Source organism: Conger conger, chromosome 10 (genome assembly GCF_963514075.1).
Source record: "Conger conger chromosome 10, fConCon1.1, whole genome shotgun sequence".
NCBI lineage: Eukaryota > Metazoa > Chordata > Actinopteri > Anguilliformes > Congridae > Conger > Conger conger.
In genome coordinates this window covers 36849323-36873481 of record NC_083769.1, presented here as the reverse complement: position 1 = coordinate 36873481, position 24159 = coordinate 36849323, and the positions used below count along the sequence as shown (strand labels likewise).

General features: G+C 43.8%; 1 protein-coding gene across 3 annotated transcripts in view; it reads right to left on the bottom strand.

Annotated features, from left to right (window-relative positions):
* Positions 1–24159, bottom strand: part of LOC133138168 (leucine-rich repeat neuronal protein 2-like) — a 76750-nt gene that overhangs the window by 14037 nt on the left and 38554 nt on the right. Inside the window, exon 1 of one of the 3 annotated variants that reach the window (XM_061256693.1) lies at positions 1815–1917. The exons of the other annotated variants lie outside the window; for them this stretch is intronic. The gene's annotated coding sequence lies outside the window, so the exon portion shown is untranslated. Of the gene's footprint in view, positions 1–1814; positions 1918–24159 lie in introns of those variants that run through there. 3 annotated transcript variants of the gene reach the window in all.

Here is a 24159-nt window from a genome sequence, read left to right as displayed (position 1 = left end):
AGACTTTTGACTACCTCACCCCTTTTTCATTTTCAGATCATTATTCTGTTATGACTGAATGATTGCACAAACCAGCTGAAGGCAAAAGCCTTCTAATCCAGATTTTAGAGGTGATTTTTGAGTGGTCTTATCTCTGCGCCAGTGAACAGTCACTGTCCAGCGCCCAGCTAAATCAGCAGCACAGGAGGGAAAGCTCAACGCTCAGAAATGGCATTGGCTTAATCGCAGGGCTATTCTCTCCTGACACCATACGGCAGCAGGAAAGCCATTGGACATGTGAATACATAATGAGCAAAAAGAGGCTAATTCCCTGCCTGTGGACGGGAAAGGGAATTCAAAAGTAAAAATAATAAAATAACTGTCATCCTACTTCCCAGTAGGGAGCGGAATGCATAACATGCAGAGAAACTTTGATCATTAAAAACATCAACTTACTATACCACTACTCACCCTACTTACAATACCAATACTCACCTTACTTACTATACTAATACTCATCCTACTTGCTATTCCCAATAAACAATGGCTACATGCTAGCTAGCCAGCTAGTCTGTTTTGTTTACTGCTCACTCAAATAGGTAAGCATAGCAAACTTTCCAATGTTAGTTTCTCTTCGTACCTGATAAAATGTTGATGTTGAGCTAGCAAGCCATTTAAGCTGGCTAAATACATTACAGTATAGTCACAAATGTAATAGTTTTTAAGTTAGTTCATTGTTACTTCAGCTAACAACAGTGAATGACAGTGGTAGTAGTAGTAGTAGGAGGAGTTTGATCCGCTCACGCAATTACTTGATGTAAGTTGGGAAAATGAGTGCTGCTCTTGCAGACTCGTGCACAGGTTTTTTCCCAGTTTACCTGAAATGTAATTTATTTGTCGTAGCAGAACAGCAGATGAGCTGCTGTGTCCAACTAGGAATCGCTTTTAAGAAATCGGAAGTAGTTCCGGAAAAGTGACACTGATTATTCTTTAAACGCCCATTGGGGGCTTGGGTATATTATATATGGAAGTCATCTTTGAAATGAAAAGGCTTCTTACCTCAGTGAGCAATTTATTAGGTATTTATTCGACTTCTACTTCTGCAGCCTATCCACTTTCAGGTTTGACACATTGCGTATTCAGAGATGCTCTTCTGCATACCACTGTTGTAATGCATGGTTATTTGCGTTACTGTCACCTTCCTGTCACCTTCCTGACAATGTGTTTTTGCCTGCAGAACTGCTGCTCACTGGATGTTTTTTTGTTTTTCACACCATTCTCTGCAAACTCTAGAGACTAGTGTGTGTGACAATCCCAGGAAATCAGCAGTTTCTGAAATACTCAAACCACACTGTCTGGCACCAAAAATCATTCCACAGTCAAAGTTATTTAGATCACATTTCTTCCCCATTCTGACATTTGGTCGAAGAAACAACTGAACCTCTTGACCATGTCTCCATGCTTTTATGCATTTAGTTGCTGCCACATGATTGGCTGATTAAATATTTGCATTAACAAGCTGGTGTACAGGTCTACCTAATAAAGTGATCACTAAGTGCATATGCACAATATTATGTGAATACTCATTTTAGAGACCGACAGTTGTGATATACCAACTGTGAAACAAATGAACCAATCTACTGTAACTGCTAGGATAGAATAGACATCCAAAGCAACCAAAAGGCCCAGCACAATTAGCCAGGCCTCCCAGCGTCTTTATGGAGGGTAGGCTATCTGCTGATTGCTGGTAAATGACCTGCCAGAGAGAGGAGAGGGGCAGTATCCTGAGTCTACAGCAGGCAGCTTGCAGAGGGGCAGAGCTGAAACTAAAATACCTGAGTGCTGCTGGCAGGTTAGCTCCCTGAAGAACAGGCTGAAAGGTCGATGGGTCCAGAAGCTTCCGTGCTGTGCTTTGTTGCTGCACAAGCAAAGCTTGGGAAGAGCTTGGACAGGAAACCCTTGGGGGGAAACCATGGATTTAATTTATATAGTCCTTTTCATCCCATGAGCTCAACACACTTCAAAGTGAAGGGGGGAAACTCACCTCGAACATCACCAGTGCGCAACACCTACCTGGGCGATACATGGCAGCCATTTTGTGCCAGAGTGCTCATCATACATTAGATTAGGTGGGAAGGGAGGAAATAATTTAGTCAAATTAACTAGGGTGGTTAGGTGGCCAGGTTGGGAAAGCCAGCTTGGTAGCCAGGGAACCCCTTGCTTTAAGTACCATGGAATCTTTAATGGCAACAGTGAGCCAGAATTCTCAAAACACAGTGTTCTCCTCAGTGCATTGCAGTTCAGGAGGTCTCTCATCTAAGTGCTACTAACCAAGCCCACACCTGCTTAGGGTAGCATCAGCCATTCAGCAGGAGCAGGGTGCACTGTGGTATGTATGGTAGCTGGGGTTAGCACAGAGTGAGTTAGTCCAGGTGTTAGAAAGTAAAAGTCCTGCTATACGTTTCTTTCACCCGTGAACTCAGCCAGCTGGTTTCACTAATTAGTTCTACTGGCTGAAGATGGTAAAACTAAAATATGATTGGAGCAAAATACTGGGGAGGACCTGGATTTTTTGTATTAATAATAAGGAAGTTACTATGTCTGTCGGCCACTGGAATCTCACACGGTTGCTTCTCCTCTCTACCCACGGTGATTTTGCACGCAATATTACAGATGCACATGGGTAGCAGGTGTGGGAAGCAATTCTCTTGCTGTAGGTTATATTGCCCCACCCCCACCCCCCACTCGGAAATTGACAATGATGCATTACAAGGCATTGCCGCGCCAACAGGAACTTTGCAAGAACCCCTACATTCATGAACAGTTTCTATAGAAATGCACTTGTACTTAACAGACGTGATGCCTTAGGATACATTTACTTTATTTATTTTTAATCCTATTTTTTTCTTTTTTTTCTTTTGTGCCTTCAATTATTACTGAGAGCAACCACAGGTCAGAATTTAATTGCATTGGCTACACTCTGCATAACTATTGCACATGACAATAAGATGACTTGATGTTGATCTGAAGCACGTGAACTCCTTAGGTCTCGTCTCCGAGCTGTTGACTATTTTACATGGCGCACTGCACCATGGGAGGAAAAGACAAGCCTTCGTCTCACCGATGACAGCTGGTAGCCCGCTGCGAATGTCTGGCACATTTCTGGAACGATCCGTGAAAACAGCCGTGGTTTGGATGAGCATTTCCAAAGTTAAAGAGCTTGGCCCGCAGTTGTTTCAGGCACCTGTACTTACTGGGCCCATGCCTAACACTGTTTGAGATATGTGGTATAAAAGGGGTCCATAAAAGACAATGGGCACAGGGAGTTCAATGTAACCTTCAGCTTTAAAAAGCCTTACTGCTCGAGACAAAAACTCGCCTGTGTTCTCCTCATTCATCTTCATTAGTGCCAGCCTTTCTGCATCAATGTCATGTGCATTCCCATGAGCCTCTGGGCTGTCTCTGGCCCCGTCTGTGCCAGTCTGGCGATATCTCATCTTTTCTCACCACTATTCTGCAGAGAGTCCAGGAGAACGCCATCCAAACACGCCCCCAGGGAACTGTTCTCAAGATCCGCATGTCCTTTAAAGTTTATTAAAAAAAAACAACTAAACGGACAAAAAACCTCAGGAGGGGAGGGGCTGCTCGCCGTGGTCCCACTGCTTCAGACCAAATGACAATCAACACTCTTTCATATCTGCTTGTTTTTTAAATTTTGCAATGCAATCAGAAAGGTGCCATCATTCATTGAAATTTTCATTGTGTGATGATACTGGTTGAAAATATGATATTAAAAGGTCTCCTGGATCCTTCACACTGTCTGAAAGATATGTGATATTTTTAACCCAAATTCTCAGAATAAAAATGATTTCAAACTCATCCACCTGGCCACTGTTACTGCTCATCCTATTACACTGTTACTGCTCATTAACATTTACCTCTTACCATGCACCACTATTCCCTGTTTAATTGGCCCATGTAATCACATGACCTTTTAGAGAATGACCACTTCCTGAACAGCAGTAATTCATAAACCCATGTTCTATGGGACTATACCGAGAAACGTTTTGTAGACTACTATAGTAGTCAGGACATTTAATTTAATGATACTATAACCAAAGATTGCGGCTCAACCTTACTGTGTACGTACTGTACCTGAGTGCGCGTAATACTGTTTATGTGTGCTGTTCAAGAACACACAATTATGCACATATACATATTTTACAAACCTACAGTACAGTACACGATTACATGCACAGACCTGCACACGGACATACAGTATTAACACAAAAATACAGTATTGAACTGGAGAAAAGCGGGACTCAAGGAAACACCAGGAACTTGACAGAGATGTATTCATCTTGATGAAATGCCCTCTTCTGTCACATTCAGCCACTTTCTCTGTCACTTTACAAAAAGGTGAGACAGACCGATTGTCTATTAAACGATGCAACAATACGCTTCCCTTTTGAAAAATAGCCGGGCTATTGACATCAAGCCATTGTATTTTCAGCAGTTCATACGCTATTGATATCACAGTTCCACCGGATCCTCCGCTTCCCAGCAGAGAGAGATAAATGCATACATTCAGCGCGGTGGTACCTTGGACTGCAGGGTGGCACTGTAGCCATTAGAGCAGCGCACAGGGACACGGGAGGGCTGTGTGTGTTTGCGCCTGCAACGTCTGGATAATGAATGGAGACGGTGTTCTGGTCCGTTTCACCACCCACCTAAATAATGCACCGTGTTACCGCAGAATGGGAAAGGGAAAAAAAGCTCCCCGCGGAATTCTGCACAATTTGGGGGGAATGAAGAGCGTTCCCAGCATCCCTTGCCTGAGCCGGGAGATAAGCGATTGGCTAATGAGGAGTGGGAATCGCTCCTGGGTGTGCGGGGGTCCGGGGTGCGACCGCGGTGGGCAGCTGCACACTTTCACTGGGAGTTAATGACGCGAGCGAGGATCCATCAAAACACTTTTTTTTTTTTCTTCTTTTTGGTGGGATTGCTTTGTTTTATCCCCACTGTGCTCTCATTATGGACTCTTTCTCAGCACAAACCGCTGACTTTTTCTCTCTCTTTTAAAAAAAAAAGCGGCCATTTAATTACCTTTTATCTGCTTTCCTGGCAGAGCACAGCCGATGAATTGCTTCTTTTTTTGTGTTGGAGGACAGAGTAGTGGAGAGCTCTTGAACCACAGAAGGACGTTTAACTTGTCCGACCAGCTCGAAGTACTACCTTCGATTAGGACGCCTTGCAGTTGTTGGAGACGAAGCCACTTAACCTCCAGGCAGAGGAGAAAGAGCAGGATATTTATGAATCAAACCTAACTCTTCCCCCGAGGCCGGCCCCATACCCTCGGCACTGGAGACATATGGAAGACCAATGTGTTTTGTTCTTCAAACCATTTAATTTGTGGAAACACACAAAAGCAGCCCTCAGGCTTTTAATCTCTTTAAGTGCTGTCTCATTTGTATCCATTGCTTCTCTCTGATCTTGTGCGGTCGCACGCTTGCATCAGGTGTTTTTTCAGACTTCAGTCTCAAATTCAAAATAAAATGAAGGTTTGCTGTTTGCTGATTCAAGATTCAGCACCTTGGACTTGTTTATAGCTAAAGCTTGGTTTGCGAGCGCATACAGTTGTGTTTGTGTGTGTGTGTAAGTGCGTGTGTGTATATACAGTTTGTGTGCATTGCACATATACAAATACATGCATGTGTGAGTGTATAAATCAAGGCTAATAATAATATATGTGAGTGCGGATATGTGTGAGTATACATGCGAGTGTGTGCATTTGTGCATGCGTGTGTGTGTATACGTTTACGTGTGTGCGCTCGGGTATTTGTGTGGCACACGTGTTTTTTTGTGACATGTGTGAGCAAGCAGGCAGGGGTAAGATACCCATGCAACGATTTTAGGATTATTTTAGCATACCGATCAACACAAGGACATCATATTTTAGGATTATTTTATCATATGTATCAACAAAACAACATCATATTTTACGCATATCTTAGCATATGGACCAACATAACTATATAATATCTTAGGATTCTTTTGACATATGGATGAACACAACTAAATAATATTTTTCCATGGCATATCAATTATTTTATTTAAAAGCAGAGTGTACGAAAACATAAAGAGTGCCATATGGCTTTATGACTCGCTATTTATGAAGAGAACTCAAAGATATATTATTATTATATGCCTCTTCTGGAGATGAAGAGACTGCAACGTGAGTAGGCCCAAATGATTTATCGTTTGCGAAAGATTTATCCATACAATAAACTAGCACAACGGAGATGGTGGGAGGGGGAGGAACAGATGTTGTTGGCGGTTATGATAGCAATAAAGACAGCTATGATGATGCTAGCGATATTGTGGGTAATTATTGTTACAATTACTTTTATTATGGTCTTTCTTGTTTTAGTTTTTGATTTTGTCCTCTTTGTTTTGGTATTACGTTCAAGATGAGAAATAAGGCTGGGTATACAACCTTCAACATATCACAAAAACAAATTTGCCCAACTGAGTTTGTTAAGTGTAACGCTGGCATTTGCTTGTCAAGGAAAGATGGTAATTGAACAATTGAGGCCAATGGCTCTTCAACCACAGTAGGGTGAAAAATAAAGTGATGGCCTCTTCAGCCTAATTGAAGGTAATATAAATTAGTCTTATCTGCAGCTATGCACTACTACAATGTTTCTCCTGACGGTCTAGCTCTTACTTCATTATTCACTCCTTATTACCTTAATTACCTTATTGCTATAATCAGAGAGAAAAAAATATTAGGCAGCCCACAGCCTATGAGCAACTATGGGCTGAAAATTCAAACAAGATTGAAATGGGTTTAACACAAACATACTTTTGTTGTAGCTTGTGCAATAAGAAATTAAAATGTTTACATCAAAACTCAGAGGACTGAGTATCACTATGTGTGTTGGTGTGGTATCTATGGTAAGCGTAGAATCAAAAGAGCGTCACAAAATTTCTTAGCTGGGACCAATCCAGTAAGAGAAGAACATACATTAGGGAGCCTAGGGATCTGATTATAGAATTAGATCAGAGACATTACAGTTATACCGGCCTAAAAATGAAGTATGCGCTTTATTAATTGCCCGGCCCACATAGACCTCCCTGTTAAGTGACAGTGGTGCAGCTTATGCATAGTGCACAGTGCAGGTTAGTATGCCACCTGAAAGAGCCCCCTGGCTGCAGCATATAGGCAGACTCATCCCCTGACGCTACTAATGACGGAGCTCAGTCAAGCAGAAACGTGCTGCGTCTTCACATTTTCCGTCTGCATAAACGCCGTTTCTGTCACAACAGAAATTAGCAGTCTGCCGGGGGGGAAAGCGCGTGGCTCTAAGTGTGAATGGAATTGAAATATATGTCATATTAATGTCAGCCATTCTTCCCTCAGAGACAAACAATGCAATCATCGGATCTGTGCTTCTCTGGCTCAGCCTCAGTCTGTTTACCCCGAGCTGTAGCAGGCGAAGTGCTGCTTTAGCGTGTCAGTACTTAACTGTTCACATCGCTTGGCACCAAGATTCTTTCAGCCAATAAAATTAGCAAAATATCTATGAATCAGTCATTTGTAATAATCACAACTGAAAAGACAGAGTACATATTTAATTATTTATATTAGTTATTGACGGACGAGACACGGTGAGGTCATTTAGAGCGGACCCAGACCCAGCTTCATTGGCAGTAGACTCGATGACCTCCCTGATGCACAGAGTTAATACACCGTACATCGCTGACCCCAGTCTCAACCCAGAGAGAAATGGTCACAGCACCATTAAACTTTGAAAACCCTACAAAGGGATAGTGCTGCCCTTTGGTATACAAGACATACCAAAGAGTAAGAACATCACTCAACCACTGCAGGACCTCATACGTAGCTTCCAGAAGTGTTCTGAGAAAAGAACCATCTAGAATCCAGTTCAAATATAAACCTTATTAACGACAATAATTATCTTTCAAAAAATGGACTGGTGTTGCAAACTATTTTGTTTAACTGCTAAAGGAATTTGGCTATTGACTTATAATAATAATAAAGAAAAAAATTACAGTCATTTTGAATTGAGCTAAACCAGGAGAATGTATAGGAGTGGAGAGCATTTCTGAAGCAGTAGAGATGTAATGATTCACCGGGATTAACAGTCTCAAAGCTTGCCTGCCGGTGGTGTGGTGGGGTGGTGTTAATTAGACCCAAGTATCTCAGCACTCCAGTAAATAACTCCAGGTCAAACCACCTGAGGAGCAATCTGTCAATAGGTCCACAGTTGGGATACAATTACTAAAACAAATCCACACCTTAATTTACTCCTTCATTTATTTTTTAACAGCTGCTCAGGAAGAGTTATGGGCCAAGGGAATGGGTGTTTGATTCTGTTAGCGTTTCCCGATATTCTACTGACAAGACTTTGGGAAGGATTCACAAACACAATTTGTAGCCATATGCTGCATGAATTTCTGCAACTCAAGTGCATGAGCGATATGATATTTCTAATGCTGTAATTATTTATGCTGAACAACTAATTATGCGCGCAAGTGCATATGAATGAGTTTGCAGCTCAAATGAGTAAAAATGAGGGTGCAGCAGAACCACTCTGTACTCAAAAGTGCCTGACAGAGCGTGAATTCAAAATGGTAACACTACAGGACGCTCATGTTTCTCTAATTGCTGTTTTTTTGCGCTTCTATCAACAGTTTTTTATTCTTATTCTTTATGTTACATTTCAGCCTATAGCAGGTGCTCTTGTCCAGTGCTACATACACAGATTACAATATTGCATATTTACAGAAGCAATCTGGGTTAAGACGCTCAATCTTTACATTACATTACCGTTATTTACCTGACACTTATATCTAAAGCAACACACAGTGATTAGATGAAGCAGGAGCAACGTGGGGTTAAGAGCCTTGCTCAAGGGCCCGACAGCTGTACTGATCTTATTGCGGCAGCACTGGGGCTTGAAACGCCAACCTTCCAAGTGCCAGTCAGGCACCCAAGCCTCTAGGCTATAGGCTGCTCCCAAGAGCGCAGCAGCATTCCACCTCAACCCTACAACCGAACAATAATTTCCCTAAGCACAGTGTGGCCACACATACAGCCTGAGTAGAGACATCCAGCAGAGGGAATGTAGGTCTACATTACGCAGACAGTACCTAACCTCAACCAAACCTCACATTTCCTCATGAAAAAGCACGGCGGACAGAAGACTGCGGTGTGGACACGCTCGGGAATGTAACTGTTGGTAAATATCGGCTAACCTTTTTAATCAAAGAGAAGTCCAGCTCAGTGGAAGGTCTAATAATGGAAATGAATCCCCTGGCTGCTAAAACCAGAAGGAGCAAACTGCAGAGTCGCCTGTTCCAGATCTGCACTGTAAATCTGTACTCACCCATGAGCTCCAACTCAAGACAAAACAGGAAATGTCAAAACCGCTCCGTTTTTTTTCGCAGCACAACTTACGCTCCTCTGCAAGAGAAGGCAGTTTAGCATATGAATAGCCTAGCTTCAGGTGTGGAAAATAGTTTGTTCACATTTTGCTGGTTTATTTGGATGTGACTGAAGCTGTTGTACATTCATTTTTTCGACATTTTGTTTTTTTAATGATTTTTTTTTTAAAGCAGGGATGTCCAATCTTATCGGAAACAAAAAGGTGGGGGTGCAGGTTTTTGTTTTACCCAGCACTTTAACCCACATCTAATTATAATATTTAACTAATCATAGTTTTCAATCGAGACCTAGAATCATGTGTTGTAATGCTTGTCTAAAACTAAAACTTAAAACTAAACTGGCCATTTTTACATACAGTATGTTTGGACAACCATGGTATATAGACACTTACTGGGGAAAAAATAACAACTAGAATTTTCTCCCTTAAAGCATAGAGGTTTTTTTGCCTCTGAAAAGAATATTTTTGGCCGATAGCATGGGGACATGCATTAACCCGTGTGCGTAAAACAGGATTTCTCATCTCTCCTTGTTAGCACGACGGAGTGAAAGCCGAACAGAGAACACACAGCTCATCAGGTTTGTGTGACGCCTACTTCTCCTCCAACTCCCAGAGGAAACCGATCGCATTGCAGGACCGAAACTCTCGCAAAAAAAAAAAACAGGCAGGAGAGTAAAGAATAAAAAATAAACAAACACAGAGCTCAGAGGCGTGAAGCTCATGAATTAATGCAAACTAAAAACTGAAACACAACGAGCTCATTGTAACCGTGGGCCTGTTTGCCAGACTGGGAACTGCAGAAAGACAGGGGAGATTATGAATTCCACTCCTGAATGATACAGCATCAGAAATGTCCCTAATCAAATTTTGAACGTCCTTTGGTCTATGGGAGGAAAGAAAAAAATGAAAAAAACAAGGCATTTTTCATAATTTAAGAATGAAGAGGGAAGGGGTTGAAACCAGGATACATAATTCATCTTTTTAGACCTAGACCCTGAATACATTAGTGAAATTGTGTTTACAGTTATTCCATTCACAAGGTCATTTGGGATTGGCCACTCTGGCTCTGAAGTCTGCTTCTCCCTGCAGCCCAAACCCACCACCTCCCTCTCTGGCCCCCTCTCTCCACCCCCCCCCTGTCTCTGGTGGGACAGTAAAGCATCTCTGCATGGGACGCGGTCTGAAGAGCCAGAAAAGGCTGTTGGGGTGAACTTGCAGGTGCAGTGGCACCGGGGGGGAATCCATTCACACGTCACTTAAATAACCCACGCTTAAACATCGCAGCTGCGTCCCGTGCATCTTATCGCGGCCTGGAGGGGCAGAGCAGCGAGACGAGTGGCTCTCGCTGCGTTAGGCCGGCCGCGGCGGTTGTGGTGACTGATCCGGCAGAGATGCAAGGAAAAGAAGCCATTTCGTTTCGCTCCGATTCACACTGGTGAGGGAGCTGCCCGAGCGACGGAGGAGCGGTGCCAGAAGCCCTCGGAGCTGTCGGAGTGATCTACAGTCTCCGGACACTCCTCTGTCACAGGGGAAACTCAGCACTGCAGTGGCCTAGCGCAGCAGCGGGCTGGCACACGCACAACTTTAGCATTTCTTACACAGTGTTCCATTTATGAAGCCGAACACATACTAAAACCTTCGCTCAAGGGTAGAGTGGGAGAGTGTCCTACCTGGGACTCAAAAGTGCTACCTCTAGGTGACCAGCCCAGGACTGTAAGGGTTAAGGCAGCAATGTGCGCTGTGCTCTTTAACCCTTTAAGGTCTGAGGTCACAAGTATGTGATTAGAATGTTCTTCACTGCACATTCTACTGCTGATGTAACAATCACTACTGGTAATCGAAAGCATTGAGTTCTAGGACATTGACTGGGGTATGAGCCCCAGGGGTGAGAGGTCAGTGGCACTGAAGCCGAACGCACACAGAGGTGATGTGATGGTAGAGAAGTACCAGGGATCACAGAGCAGGAACATTACTGATCAGTGTGAAGGAATCTTCTCCAGCACTGTCCCGAAAAGGAAGATCACACGGGCTATCCTGCAAATAGTGAGGTAAGAGGGGTCTAGGACAAAACGGATCAACGGGACCACCGGGAGTAGGGACTGTCCTGCATTTTAAGACAGAGTGCTGAATACCCTGGGGGTTCTTTCAGTGTTAAATGAGGGTAGGGAAGAGGGTGGAGGAGCTGGGGGGCTGGACTGTCAAAGCTGGAGTCCTTAAGTTGGGCCAGATGATCGATGAAGGTGAACCAGCCAGAGAAACGTTCCTGGCTAGTTCTCCTGATGTAGTTTTAATTCTGTGAGCAATGGTTGAGCCAAGGCTGAGACTTCAGTATATCTTTCACAAGCTTAGTGATCACCTGGCGGATGCTTTTAGCACAAGTGGGCAACAGGTGGCGTCGCTTGTAATGCAGATGAGTTGGGCAGTCTGCTATTCGTTTTGTTATTTTGGTTATTTATTTTGGGCTTCTGTTCCCTTTTTTCTCCTGAGGAAAGCAAATCATTTTTTCCCAACCAAGCTATTTTTTGAATGCGTTCCCCAATCTTACTTTCCAAGGTGACCATTTTTCACCTGGAAAGACAGAACAATTAATCAAAGTTTCCATATGAAAATGTTACTAAAAGCTTCACACAATGTCTGGAACAACACCATTCAGTTTGAATCTATTACAATCAATCAATCAAATTGCATTTTTATAGGGCATTTTACAAAGGATCTGTCACAATAAGCTTCACGGTCTGACCTGGCCTAAACCCCCACAGAGCTAGGAAGAGGCAACAGTGACAAGGAAAACCTGGAAGACAGGTACGGACAACCTTGGGAGGAACCGGATTCAGGAGGGATGAGGGTGCCGTTCTCCTCTGGCCATCTCAGGGCGCGTGTTCACAACTACAAAGTCAGTCAGTTTCGATTTGTTAGAGGTATGGCTTTCAATTTCACTTCAAACTAACTGGCTATCTTGCTAACAAGCCCAAAGGCTTTACCTTTCAGCCGAGGACAATGGAAGAGAAATGACCAAGTTCAAACGTTTTTCACTCGACTTGACTCGGGCATCTTAATCGAGATGTCGGCAATGTTAAATGCTAAAGGATACCTCTGAGATACTCTGGCCAGGAAACCGCATTTCCCAAGATGCACACCTTTCGTAACCGGAACAGTGCAATTTATTTATTTATTTTTCTTGAGGTGCCGGCATACAGAGGGAAATTAAAATGGCCGCCACCAGTTACTTAATTACACAACCATCCTCGCAATCATCCGAAATGCGCAAATAGGCCCGTTTGTGGAGTTATTCACTTTAAATTTTATATTACCATCCTTCACTTGAATAGCTGTCCCTCGTATCCGTTTGACTGCTGATTTAGCGGGGAGTTGCCTTAGCCGGGGCCATCGCAATTAAGGCCGGCGGCCATCAATCCTGCAGAATCGCGGCAGCGTTAGCCTGCGCCGCGGCTCAACGGCTCCCCGGGAGCCAGTGAGTGTTTGTATATGCCATAACAGTATGCTAGCGCACAGATGAATTGTGCTGTAACAGTCACCGTTCCTCATTGCCGGCAATGGCTTAATCCTTATTGCCCTTCACGGCAGATTTGCACTTAAAATCCTCCTGGCTGGGGGGAAGAAGAGGTTTCTTAACAGGAAAGGGGGGATGAATCATGTTTATTTTTCTTTTCTTTTCTTTTTTTTTTTACTAACCATTCATTTCCATTTGTATATTTTCTGTGCAGTATTTTCCTGGTGGCAGAGCCGAAGTCTGGTTGAGCTACGCTCCCTGGAAAAGGTTTGCATAATGAAAATTCAGACAGTGAGAATGGCTGCGCTAAATTTATATAACAGAAGCGCGTGGCACAAGCGGTTCTTTGGGTGGCAGCGCAAGGCGGCTGATGAATTCCCGTGCCTGGGAGGTGGAAGCAGGGAGCAGAGGCTACAGTGTGGGCCCTGCTGAGCTGAGCGTGGAAGGAGCCAGAATGATGTGTAGGAGACCAGTGTACATTACACAACTCCACTGAAAGTTTTAAACAAAGAGAAGATCCCCAACAGGTGTGGGAGGGAGGTCACACAGTGAGCTTAAAGTTACTCAGTGTTACTGTGTTTTTTTATGCATTTAGATGTACAGTATGTACGTATTTCTGTGTATGTATATAAAAATAAATAAAAATCCTTTTTGTGCTAAAATGAAATAACCACAACTTAGTTCCATCCCTCCATGTAATTACACGCAGCAAGCCCCTGAAACCCCTAGAGGTCTGATAAACCCTGGGTTTTCAACAGGGGGTCAGTGGAGCCTTGGGTGTCCTTGGAGGTACAGTACTACAGGGCATCCCTGGCCAGATTTGGTATGCAATAAGTTTATATAGATTTGGATTTATATTAGATTTATATTAGAGGGATAATATTTGTATTAATACATTTAAATATAACTAATGACGGCGGGGGTCCCTGGATGCCTTTGAGCCTGGGTGGGGGGGTCCCTGTATCAGGAAAAGGTTGAAAACCCCTGCTATAAGCCGTTACTATTACATTTAGTCTCAGCTCATGTTCAAATGTAGGCCAGCCAGCGTCTCCACTTCCTGCAGAGGCTGGAGGAGGGAGAGCGTGACGGAAGTGCCGGAAGGTTCTGAGGTTTTCGGCAGCTCCTCTGTGGAGCGAGCGCGGCCCATGAGCCACTGGGGTCGAAGCTGTGACTCTGCAGCGTCTGGCCATTAATTACAGGAAACAGGGGCAGCAGGAGGGGGCTACTGGAGGAGGGCCAAGGTTCGGTTGTGTGAGAGCCGCAGTGGGGCCCCGCTGGAGGGGCACTCATCAAGGTGAGTCAGGCCAGGTGAGGACATCGCCCAGGTGAGACGAGAAGAGAGCCGGCCCTCCACCCCTAAAAGGGGTACAGACATCGCTTTACAACAGTTCAGTACAGGCAGTCTGAGGCTGAAGGGCACACACTGGAGAGAGAGACTGGGTGGGGTGGGGTGGGGTGGCGCAGGGGATGGACATTACACGAAAGGGAGAGAACGAGAGAAATGGAGGGGGTGGGAGAACGAGTGAGAGAAGGGGAACGAGAAAAGGACATATACTATAAGGATGAGAGCGAGAGAGGAGAGCGAGAGAAAGGCAGGAGAAGGAAAATGAACACCCTGTTTCTGCTGATGCGCCAGGACAAAAAGAGTTTTTTAGAGGAATTGATCTCAGCTTCTAAACTCTTTAGCAGTGAGAGAGGGAGATGAACGGAGAAGTGTGTGGAGTGGGGGTGGGGAGTGTGGGGTGTGTGTGTGTGCGGGGGGGAGGTGGGGGCAGACTGCACCGGGACAGGGTTTATTAGCAGCCCAGCAGAGAGAAACATCTGTGAAAAAACCTGCCAGAGGCCTTTAATCACACCCCTGACTCCAGTGTCATGGCTGTGTTCTAATTGGTCGGGCTGGTCAGGTTGATTGTGCCATTACCAACGGTCGCATTTCAATTCCAGCTGCAGTGCGCAGTGCGCAGTGTCCAGTGCCTTTGGTATCACTCCTATACCGCTTTACCTCACACACAACATAATGAAGACCATTCGCAAATACCATTTTAATACTAATTTGACCATTTCCCTCAAAATGTTCTTCATTAATTCAGCCACTAATTTTACAATGTGCTCGAGTCAACAAACAAAATCGCTACCAGTGCACTGGATACTGAGATAATAATCTTTACTTCAGTGTTTTTATGATATTGGAACACCACATAATGAACATAATGAACCTACCCATGCTCTCTCCTGTTCAGCCAGATATTATAGGATATCTGTGATATGTGGCATTTCATCAGAGCCCAGTAAAGGCGTTTAATGGATAGAACTTGTGGACAGAAGGAAAACAAGCAGAGCTCAGAGAGGAAACCAAAATCATGGTGTTGATCAAAAGCAGACCTGACACATCTGCGGACGCTCTCTAGAATACAGACTAGAACAGATCGATATACCTAAATCACAGGTCTATGGCCCCGGTTCTGAAGAAGCACAGGGTCCACTGGTTCTTCTTTCTACCTTAAAACCCATAACCAATTCAGACCCAAGAAACCAGGTGAGATGAGTAGCCTGTGTATGGAACACCCAGCCAGGAATCAAACACCCCAAATAGTGTGAGGGGATTTGCATACGCCTGAGTTGCCCCCCCCTCCTCTCCCCCACCCCCCTTATGCAGGTTGTAAATGGAGAAAGAGAGGGAGAAAGGGCAAGAGAGGGAGACAAGAAACGAGAGAGAAAGAGAGAGGGGAAGAGGAAAAGAGGGACAGAGAGAGGGGCGGAGAGGGAGAGAAAGAAAGAGAGTAGACTGGATGGGAAGGGCTTTGAGGACGAGGAGCGGGGTGCTGAAGAGGGGTAGTTAATCAGTGTCCTTCTCAGGAGCAGGAAGAGGAAGTGAGAAGGGGAACGATAGAGACAGCTCTGCAGTAAAACCCCCGGCACTCAGCTGCAGTACTTTATCTGCTCCTGCACAAGGCTATTAGCAAGATGACACCCCTCCCTGGTGTGGTCCAGTATGGTCCAGTATGGTCCAGTGGAGAAGCCAGACCACTCCTTCCCTTTCCCCTTCTCTGATTTACAAGCCTCTCTGACTCCCCCCCCCCCCCCCCCCCCATTTAGACCCCAACCCTCCACCCCTACCCAACCAGTTCCCTGTCTACAACCCTCCACCCCTACCCAACCAGTTCCCTGTCTACAAACCTCCACCCCAACCCAACCAGAACACCTTCCGTTCCCTCTCTACAAACCTCCACCCCTACCCAACCAGAACACCCTCCATTCCCTATCTACAAAACTCTATCCCTACCCAACCAGAACACCCTCCGTTCCCTGTCTACAAAACTCTATCCCTACCCAATCAGAACACCCTCTGTTCCCTGTCTACAAACCTCCACCCCTATCCAACCAGAACACCCTCCGTTCCTTGTCTCCAAACCTTCACCCCAACCAGAACACCCTCCGTTCCCTATCTACAAAACTCTATCCCTACCCAACCAGAACACCCTCCGTTCCCTGTCTACAAAACTCGATCCCTACCCAACCAGAACACCCTCCGTTCCCTGTCTACAAAACTCTATCCCTACCCAATCAGAACACTCTCCATTCCCTGTCTTAACTCAAATCACAGGAAATAATCTCAACAAGTCTATGTTCTTAAAGGGTAATTACACTTTTTAAACAGTAAACATGTGTCTACTTTATAGTGAAACATTTTAATCCATGTCATTATTTCAACATTTATGAAATAATATCATTTTGGCTTAAAACACTGGTGGAAAAGTGTGTTCTGCTGCATATAAAGTTGTGATCTGCAGTGTAGTCTGGCCTTGCCCCAATCACAGTACCCTCCTCAAGGTATGGTGATGTAATATATAAATGTCAATTTGGAAAATCCATTTTCCAGTTGGAAAATTATTGAAGCCCACCAATTTATCAGTTTAATTTAACGGGTCGTTAGGAAACAAAACACTGCCGGCACCTGATTGGTTAGACGATCATTTATGCAAATGAGATGTACACATACTCTACCCACCCCATAGCATTTTTTTCTAAATTGTGTAGAAGGCAGAGCCAGGCTGAAACAGTGAATGCCATTACTCTTCAACTGCACGTTCTAATGCTGATGTAACAATCACTAGCGATAACTGCAAGCAATAGACTTAGAATTCTGAATAAAAACATTTGGAAAATCCTACCCTTCAAAGAGCATATGTAGATCAGAGGAGAGAAGTTTGTGGTCCCATTCACCAAAGAGGGTAACATGAGTCGCCCTTACAGGACAATTAAACACAAAAACAACTAGATTTACTCGGTTCTGAAATATCACTCTCGCCACACTTTCAAAAAGAATTATTGCTACATGCCGGCAAATCCATCTGTAATTTTTCAAATGATGTGGATTACATTCTTTAAGCCTATTTAAGCTGGGCATGGCTCAAAGAGGCCTTCCGTCAATCAGTGGTGGAATAGGACTCATTATATTTCAATCAGAAAAGCACATTGGAATATCTTTGTATTTGCACTCTTATTGGTGGAATGTAGGTCAATAATGCATATAGTTTTTCAGATGATCATCCAAATTGATAATGTCATGGCTATAATAGAACCAGATATTTGTAATGCCACAACATTCAGTTGAACCTGGCAGTCACATTGACACATCCTGGTAATTATACCGTCCAGCCTGAACACTAATTCAGCAGATTAGGCTGGGATGGCAGCTCTGAAACACAGCCCCATTCTAGGGATTCCATTGGTGACTACCGGCAGAAAAGGTACAGAAAAGTAATCACAGAAGCAGTTTGTCATGGAGAAAAAAGATGCTCATAACAGTTGGAAGCTTTAATGTAAACATTATTAATTATTATTATTATTATTAATACTACTAATAATATTAACCACCTCTGGAATATACTAATATAGTCTGAAATGGCGTCATAAAGAACAGGCATCAGAGCTCTGCAATGTTGAGTTTGGCTAAACTGGCTTCATTTGCGCATAATACTCTTAATAATGACCGGGCAAAGAGCATCATTCCTGAAATGTGCCCTTATGCAGTGACACATGATACTTGTTGACCCATTTTAATGCTACTTTCCCACCGTTACTGATTAGCTTTTAGCCAGCAGTTTCCTGCTTTAATTCCTGCCACAGAAAATGACATATTCTTATCAATAACACAATCGTATAAATAAGACTCACATTATTAACAAATTCATGGTCGCTTCTCACGTTTAGCCCCATTATGTTTCTTCCAGGAGGAATTTAATCAGCGATGTTTCCGTTTATCAGCCCTGCATGGGGAGTGGGGGGGAGGGTTGGGTGAAGGAGGTTATTTGAATGTAAAGTTGTGTGTGGGTATTTACAAGTATAATCAGAGACAGATACATAGGCTAAGGGGAATTAAGTTGTCTGGCATTAACAAAATATTATGGCGGCGGGTATGTCAATACAAGGAGGGATGTGTAAAAATGATGGTAAATTCCTGGAGGGTCGGTGTGTATGATGGGTTTTGCTTTCACCATTTACCCTGGACTAATTAGCTTGACACACCAACACCGAGTGTTCAATAGAGTGGCTGACTGTAAATGCTTCATATACAGACATAAGAACAGTCTTCTTATCATATATAAATTACACACAGTAAATCCCAGGGTCGCGTATGGGTTCTATTCCTGGGACCATTATGCAAGGTGATTTACACATAACTGAGCAATTAATGTAGGCTATTACTCAAGAAATATTATTTCAGGAGAAATTGCAAACCTTAACCTCTACGCAACCGCAACCTTGATTCAATATTAAAGAGGAAGTCATGTTTTGGTTGAAACCATACTACTTGCTTGGCAAACACTGTGCAATATGGGGAAAAAATGCACAAGTAAAAGTAGGCAGATACCTTATATCCTATTGCAAACATTGGTACCACAGTATAAATGTGAGTTGTCAGATCACACAAGTGTAGGGGCAAATTATATAGTTACATGTTCGAGTGTTCAGTTCAAACCATGATAAACACATATTTGTGATCTCACACCTTTAAGGCTTAAATAACGAAGAGCAGAAGTTGATATGAAATGCAGAAAAGGACATGACCTTCATTCACATCATGGGGAGACATGCAGGCATCGTGACTGTGGTAAAACCAGAGCCAGTGATTGTGGACTTTGCCAGTCACTTACATGCTAACTACGTGAATGCAATGCAGAATAGTCTGCAGAGCTTAGGCAATGTAAAATGGCCTTTGCATTATGGATTTTCGTGTTGCAGTAACACATTGCTTTTATTGTGTGTATACATTTTCTTTTCGTTTTTTGTACACAACAACAGAGTCTGCTGATTGAAATGTTTACGACAATATAAAGATTTATTTTGTGAATTATATCGATTCCTCCCGGGCTGTAATTTGGTGCGGGGATCTCTCAGTATTGCAGTTCGTGTGGCTTTAAAGAAGAACCACTTTCGGCGAGATTAATTAACAAGATCTATCAACGCCATATTCAGCGTTCGTCAACTGTGAAGATATGAAGACGAGGGGCTAATTATGTACAATTATTAATCATCAGTGGGGTTCGTTTATCATGGCAGGTGATTTTACGGCAGGTTTTCCTGACGGGTCTAATAGCTGAGCCTTTTGGGCACACTGGGGGTTAGTTCAGGCAGTGGGAAATTGGATGTAACCTGGTCTAATAGCTGCACTCTTTGGCCGCACTCGGGGTTGGTTTATGCCGTTGGAACAGCGGATGTAATGGCTTCTCTCCCTACTGACAGGGACATTTTTTTAAAGCTTAAGAACAGGTGACAGCAACCTGTCTGCCTCCCTCCCCATCACGCACATACAGGCTGTCAGAGGAGAGCTCTTTACTGTACACCCCTCACATCCCCATCATCCCGCCCCCTTCCCCTTCCCCCCTCCATCCTAAAATGGAGGTTCAGACAGGGTGCCTCCGTATATATCTGCACGGGAAAACACAGGTTCGAGAACACAGAGAGACATTTTGCGAGGGCTGTCACAGGGCAAACGTAAAGCTGGAAGTACACCAAGCAGAGCGTCAGCCAAGTGTTGAGGGAACGTTCTGCTTTGTGTGTGTTTGTTGTCGGCTCTTTTCGCCCCTGCAGAAGGCTTCAGGACCCGTCGGGACCTGACTCAGAAAATGAATCAGGAGCTCGTCCGTCAGCCCTTAAAACCCAACGCCGTGCCATCAGTAGCATCTCGGCCGGAGTTATACTGTGGTTTATTCGTTCATCATACAGTATGCACTTTAAGTAAGACGGTGGCCTGGAGTCAGTCGTGGGAATATTTCTCCCAAATTGGGATAGATTTCTCGCACAATAAAAGAACAGCCCTTCCTGCAGGCCCTAGCTGCCGTGGCGCTACGCAGTCACACCGTCGTTCAGTCACCATTACTGCGGCAAATGTGCCCGCCTGGTGCACGGGGAAACCGTCATGTGAACTTCAGAGACCAACAGCTGTTTGTGTAACTGGCTGCCAACAATGCGCAGAGAGCTACGATGCAAAAACTGCAACTGGGACCATAACCATGGAGGAAAAACCAGTGAAAAAAACCAGCAATGATTAAGGCTGGATTTACACCAGACAGACGCGTTGTGTTCACGGTGCGGAGCTTGCTTAATTTTAGCACCCGTGCTAGTGGATTATAGCCATTTCACAAGCTGTGACACTTCACTAGCATGCATCGCTGTCGCTACACGAGCACTCTGCTTCTGGCGTAATTCTAGTTTATATTCAGCATGTTCCTGGTGACACAGTCACGCATGCACTTTTAACACCAGGGGGCGCTAGTGACATCAGTCTGATGGCTGTTCCTATGGGTAGTAAAGAGTTTTACTTCATCCTGCCCTGTTCTACTCTATCATTACGTCTCTCATTACCACCGTCCTTTCTGCGTACAAGACACTGCGTATAGCAGATGTTTCATGTGGTCCAATGCCGCTCTGTGTAGCGAGGGCATGGAGGTTCATGCTTGCTAAAGTTGCCAAACCTGGTAAACCTATGTTGGAGTTAAAATGGCGCTGGTGAATTATGTACTAGAGTTGTAGATGTCCAGTATATTTCCCTTGGGATGAATAAAGTATCTATCTATCTATCTATCTATATGTGTTTACAGATGCATCTCTAAATGGCATATTCTGCATCCCTTCATGTGGGCTTACTACTTTACCTGCCAGTGTAATACCTCAACTGTTGTGATAGATTTCTTATTACATTCTTACTGTTATATCCATTCTATCTTTACACCTTGCTGGCCAGCAGAGGATGGGCTCCTCCTCTATAGCCGGGTTCTTCCTGGGTTTTTTCTGGCAGCCGTCTGAGGGTTTTGCTCCCAGCTGGGGAGCATTTTACCTCTTGTGCTTGCTAGACGGGGGTTCAGGCCTGGTGTTTGCTCTTTTTCCCCCTTTTGTTACTCTGTAAAGCACCTTCTGCAAAAAGCGCGATACAAATAAAATGTAATCGAACTGAAAGACTAATATAACTAATATCAATATTGCACTTATACAATAAGTAATCAATGATTATAACTGATAACAAATAACTAATGCTGCAGTCTCGTTGGACAGAGCCTGGGCATAGTAAGATAGCCCTGCCCAAGCTTTCTCAGACATAATAAAACTAACATTATTGACCCTATTTCAAATTTAGCACGGTGTAACAAATGGCGATTTGCGAGTAATTTGTGCTTAATGTAAACATAAATGATACAAATGCTCATAGGGTCTGCTCCTCCATGGACATGGACCTTTTTCCGTGTGGACCGACGCCCCTTGCTGAATATTTAGGGTTTTGCTTTGTACCCCTTCTCGCCAACCCCTGGAGGATAATATTTCTGTGGAGCCTAACAGCTGATAATGGCCACAGAGCTGCGTTTACTTTGTGTAACAGTGGAGAGCGCTGTTCCTGTGGAAGTGGAGCTGTGCGTCACTGCAGTAACAGGGTCATAATGGTCAAGGTAAATACCACTTGTCAGTTAAAAACCTCCCGCTCTTCACAGTATGGATGATGACATTTTATGCTAGCGAATAAAAGCATGTGTTCCCGCCTTTCATACTGGAGGATGGGTGGTCTATTACCATCCCTTTTATTTATTCATTTTTATTATTTTTCTTTGTTTTATATTTCACTTATTTCTTGAGAATCTCAGCTTGCAAGACAGGCAATTATGCCTTTATGGCTTTTCTAAAAATATGGCTTGTAATTGCACTCTTTTGACAGAAGAAACAAAGAGGACCAGTTCAGAGAACATGTTCAGGGTGAATAAATGTAACCAAGTTGTTATCACATCTCTTACAATCTAGTTCCTGGTTCCACAAATATGTTTAGTGATATTTATATTTTTGATAATGAGAGCAATTAAAATGTAAAACAGTGGCTGTTAATGAAATAATAATAATAATAATAATAATAATAATACAACAAGGATAATTATGCTTATGCAGTTTAATGCACTCTTTCCACCATTGTGGACATACGTTTAACAAATTTTTTGTTCTAGAAACAAACACACATGTATCACTTAGGTGAAGATGGAGATAGAGACTGGAGACTGAGGGATCAGGTTAAATATGGATTTCATATTTAGGATAAATATTTTTCATGTGGTTCAGTTGAAAAAAGAAGAAAACTTATCATTGACATTTTTAAGCCATGTTCAGTTCTAAAACTATATACGTATATACTGCTAATATAAAAAAAACGTTTCCAGTAAAGCTCACAGATCCTATCAGTTCCAGTGTATATGGAGACGGAATGTCCCTAAAACTGTCCCTGTAATTTCATTAGAGGGGTTTTATGTTGGAAAAATCCCCCAGAGACACTCTAAGGGGAAGCCTGGTAATATGGACACAACACTAGCTGTAATGCACTCAGCAACAGCTGCTATGTATTCTTTCAACACAAGGCTGTCAGCCTGCTGTTTAAAATTCCAGTCCCATCCAAACCATTCTGGCCCGAGCGGGATTGGGAAGCTGGGAAAGGCTAATTGATTGGGATATATGTGTGCATATGTATATTAATGCACACTCTCTGACATGCACAGACACACACACATACACAGAGTCATGTACGCACACACACACACACACACACACACACACACACATAAATGGCTCCAACCTCTAGAGCGAAAGAGTTGGGAATGTGTGAGAGTCTGTGCATGTGACAGAGAATGTAAATGCGTGTGTATGTGCGTGTATGACTGCGTCTTTGTGTAAGTGTGTGTTTGAGCAGGAGAGAGAGAGATGGAGAGAATGAGGGAGAGAGAATGTTTGGGAGGGAGAGAGAAGTAGAGAGTAGAATGATAGAATTGGAGAGATCGAGACAGAGTGAGAGAGACGGCGAGTTAGAAAAAGGGAAGGTGAGTTGGAGGAGGCCAACTCAATGTGTTATGTCAAGATAGGCTCATCATTCTGCCGGCATCGGTGATGAGTCCGTCACGTGGGTTCGTGACATTTCAAGGTCCATAAACTCACTGACACGGGAGGTATATTAGCCTAATCCACAATCTCTTTCTCCATGCATCAAAGAGGTGACATCAAGAGGAACCATTACCAACCCAAACTTTAAAGAGGAACAACAGACATGTCCTTACGTGCTCCCGGCAAGTGAAGTTCTGTCGCGGGGGTTTGGGATGATGTCAGCGCTTACAGCTTACAGTAACAGCAGTGCTCTTACTGAAGGGCCCGGGGGTATGATGAATATGTAGAGCTGCACCCTAAGGCCCTTACCTTACCCACAATCCTTTGAGTCCTCTTACCCACAATGCACGGAGTCCTCATTTACTCTACAAATCCTCCCACAGAGTGAAGTGGAACGTTCGGGAGAGAAGAAAGCCTCCCACGGGATGGGGCCTCCCCGATCCTCGACACCCTCCCTCACCTCTGCTCCCATCACACCGCCATCCCAGACCGGGGCTGCCCAACACTGTTCCTGGAGAGCTACTCAACTGTAGGTTTTCACTCCAACCCGAACAAAGCACTCCTCATTCAACACCTAGAGCAGACTGCCCAACCCTGTTCCCGGAGATCTACTGTCCTGTAGGTGTTCACCCCAAGAGCCAGATATGGGAATGTGAAAAATGTACATACTGTATGCATATTTGTAAAAGAAAGGAAACATTCACAATTAAATGAATAACTACAAAAATCAAATATGAACTTTGCATGCCATTAAACCTGGCAATAAACAGCTGTATAAAAAGTGAAAGC